Source organism: Nannospalax galili, unplaced genomic scaffold (genome assembly GCF_000622305.1).
Source record: "Nannospalax galili isolate Female #2095 unplaced genomic scaffold, S.galili_v1.0 scaffold516, whole genome shotgun sequence".
Classification (NCBI taxonomy): domain Eukaryota; kingdom Metazoa; phylum Chordata; class Mammalia; order Rodentia; family Spalacidae; genus Nannospalax; species Nannospalax galili.
The window spans coordinates 811131-814717 of NW_008338260.1; the positions used below are offsets into that span (position 1 = coordinate 811131).

Genomic DNA, 3587 nt, shown 5'->3' on the forward strand with positions numbered 1-3587 from the left:
GTTCTGCCATTTCAGTACTGTTTGGGACTATTATGAAACTTTAAGGATGTGGAAGCTTGCTTGAGGAAAGTACATCACTGGGAATGGGCTTTGAGAGTTTGTAGCCTTATTCTACTTCCAGTTCACTCTTTATCTGATTCCTGAGTGTGGTTGAGATATGACCTATCAGCTTGTTGCTTCAGCTGCCTGATGCCATGCCTCCTCCATCATTATGGGCTCTCCTTCAGGAAGCATAAGCCAAAATAAACTCTTCTATTATATATGTGTATGAATGTTTTGCTTGTATGTATGCAAGTGTACCATATGCATGTAGTACTCTCAGAGGCCAGAAGAGGGCGGTTGAGCCTGTTTTGCCAAATTTTTCCTTTTCCCTCCCTTCTTGGGAGACTCATGCCCACACCCTCTGAGGCCCCATTGTTAACAAACTGACATATGCTGTCCTATTTGAATTTTGAATAGTTTATATGACATTCGGGAGGGGGTGACTTACAAAGAAACAGATTCTCATAACCCACAGTCATTCAGTCCTTCCCATAGTGTCCATCCAGTGCCTTATCTTGCATCCACGCATACTGACTCACCCTGCAGAGTTCATGGTGGGGGGATGTGCAGGCTGGCTTACCCCCACTCACCCATAGTCTCTGCCATCTTTTAGCACTGGGCCACTCGCCTCTGGGTCCTCGTTCCCAACTGCATGCACACTTTGCTCCCTGAGTTCCAATATGGTCCCTGACTAAAGTCTCCATCTGCTCACTCTCCATTTTGTGGGCAGCTCCACCCCTCTTCTTAGGGTGAGCCTCATCTTCACCTGACTGGCTTAGTCTCCATAGGCTCACTCTTTTTGGAGGAATGAGTAATTTTTGGGCTACAGAGCCCCTACAACTGGAGCTACAGATGGTTGTGAGCCACCATGTGGATGCTGGGAACTGAACCTGGGTCTTCTGCAAGAGTATCTGATGTTCTCAGCCATTGAGACACCTATCCAACTTGGCACTGGAGTTTTTGTTTGGCATTATTTATTCTGAATGTGTATAAGTTTATATTAGAGTAGGTTTCCATTTTTCAAACATTCTCTGTGTTAGTTATCCCCCCAACCCTTCTCTTTCACACCCTCCTATACCCTTCCCACTTAAACATCTATTCCTATTATTCTTTTTTCCACCTTCATATCAGCTGTGTCCCATTATCTCTTCTCCATTAAGATCTTTCTCTCTATTCCTCCTAATGGACAGTTTCTAGTTTTCTAGCATAACTGGGAGTTTTATAGCATCTGGTGGATATTCTATTTGAGAACTCCAATTGTATTATACATCTAAGATGAGCAGGCTGAAGAGTAATTGTTCTTGGGAAAAATAAAGATGTAGAATGCACTTTATGAAGCATAAGGACTAACTGTATTGCTGTGCAATAGAATTGCCTGAATGTGGAAAAATAGTCTGTCCAGAGGTCAATGTGCAGCATCTGTTTTCATCAGAGGCATGTGGATCAAACCAGAGCAGGCACTGTCCCTCTGATTAAAAATAATGTCTAAAGGTCCCACATTGTTTGGGTCATAAAAGTTTTTTTTCCTTTTTTAATAGGGGAGAACACGAATACAGTTCCCCCCACCACTGCAAGTTATGCAGTCGAGTTTGCCACATTTGAGGAAATTGCAGGGCTCAGCACATATGGAGTGCAATGGATAAGCCTCACCCCGAGAAAACCACCTTCAGGATCATGGTATCTTCCCTGCCAGGTAAGTATAGGATTACACAAGTTTTAAGTCTCTGTATTAGACTTGTACATATATTTCCACACTGTTGCAGGTCTTACTCTAAGTCTGTCTTAATGTTACTCCCCTTGCCTATTCTTACCTCTAGTTCCCTGAAGACTTGCGGGTTCTTTGCTGAGTTATTAAAGAGCAGCCAAAACCTGGGAAAAGAGAACACTATCACCACCATGTGTCTTCCCAGCACTTGGGGTTGCTGGTAATGGAACTATGTACTCTTTCTGCACATTACTTCAGTTTCCTAAGAGCATATGAAACATTTTTTAAATTAAGGTTAAAATGCTTGACTTGTTATATAGCTTTTAATAGATCAGCAAAAGTCCAATGTATTAGCACTCAAGCAGTAGTGTGCTTTGGTCAAACTCATCCCTAAGGGTATGATTAGAATTTTGTCTTAAGAACCTAAAGTAGGGGGCTAGAGAAATGGCTCAGTGGTTAAGAGCACTGGCTGCTCTTGCAGGGGAACTAGGTTCAATTCCCAGCACCCATATGGAGGCTCACATTCTCTTCTGACCTCCAAGGGCATTGCATGACACGAGTGCACTTACACAAATGTAGACAAGATACATATAAAATAAAAATACATATAAAATAAAATAATAAATGAAATATATTTTAAAAAATAATCTATAGTAAAACCATACACTTAAATCATAGAACACAGAAAAATCAAGCTGGTACTGACCTGAAAGCTTCATCCTTCCTTAACAGTTTTTATAGTGCTTTGAGGTATCATGCAAGCTACTGGAGGAGAAAAGTATTTACAAATGTGAATCCCGTGAGCCACAACAATGACTGTGACTGGCCTGGCAAGGTATGCTCACTAGTGAAATAGTGGCAGGAATGTTATGGGAGTAACCAACTATTTCTAATATTTGATGCCATCTCCATAAGATGGAACTCATGTCATGCACCATTAACAGGGCATTTGGATAGACGATTCAGAGGCTATGGGGAAGAATGTTCAGTATTCAGCTCTATTATTCTGCTAAGTGGACATAGTATTAAACCAACTTCTAATCATTTACCATTATACCATAGATTAATGCATCTCCCAGCTCTTATCAGAGAAGTTTCTTTTTGCCGTAGATGGTGATTAACACAGAGACCCACAACTGGTCAAGATGCAGAGAATAAGAGAGTGCAGAGTGCTCAGCCCCAAATGGGACATCTATATTATGCCCCCTCCCCACAAGTCTCAAGGATCATTGCAGAATAGAGGGCAGAAAGATTATAAGAGTCAGAGGGAATGGATATCTACAACAAAACAGTGTTTTCCTGACACAACAGAGCAGTTGCAAATATGAACACACAGTGGTTAAGTCAGTATGCACAAGACCTGTGCAAGATCAAGCCAGATAAAATACCAGTATGGAGGGAGGAGGTGGTGATGAAGTCTCATCCTGTCTCTTAGGAGCTATTGGCAATTGATAATTTCTGAGGCAGGGAAAGTCAGTTTTCTTCAAAGATGAAGGCTACAAGAGGCTACTCCAGTAGATGTTCTTAAACTCATGCACATATAGAAGGTACTAAGTAGATTCAGTGGATCTGAAAAAAACAGAGTACAAGAAGTTGGGAGAGAGAAGTGTTGGGAGGATAGGAGAGGAATTGTAGTGGAGGAAATTGGAGCTAGATTTTATCAGAATACACTATAGGCATGTATGAAATTCTTAAACAATAAAAAAGACAACTTAAATAAAATTTAAATATTCCATCAAATTTTTCAGTTCAAAGAATAGCTTTATAGACCTTAGTGAGAGTGACATTTTCTTTTTTAATAAATAATTTATTGAGAATTTCATTCATGCATATAAGGTGT

The 3587-nt window shown here is 40.6% G+C and overlaps 1 non-coding gene across 1 annotated transcript; it reads right to left on the minus strand.

Moving 5' to 3' along the window:
• Positions 1-1577: 1577 nt before the first annotated feature.
• Positions 1578-1743, minus strand: LOC115070367. The gene has a single exon (XR_003849534.1). It is a non-coding gene; the product is annotated as a U1 spliceosomal RNA (small nuclear RNA).
• Between the last annotated feature and the right edge of the window lie 1844 nt (positions 1744-3587).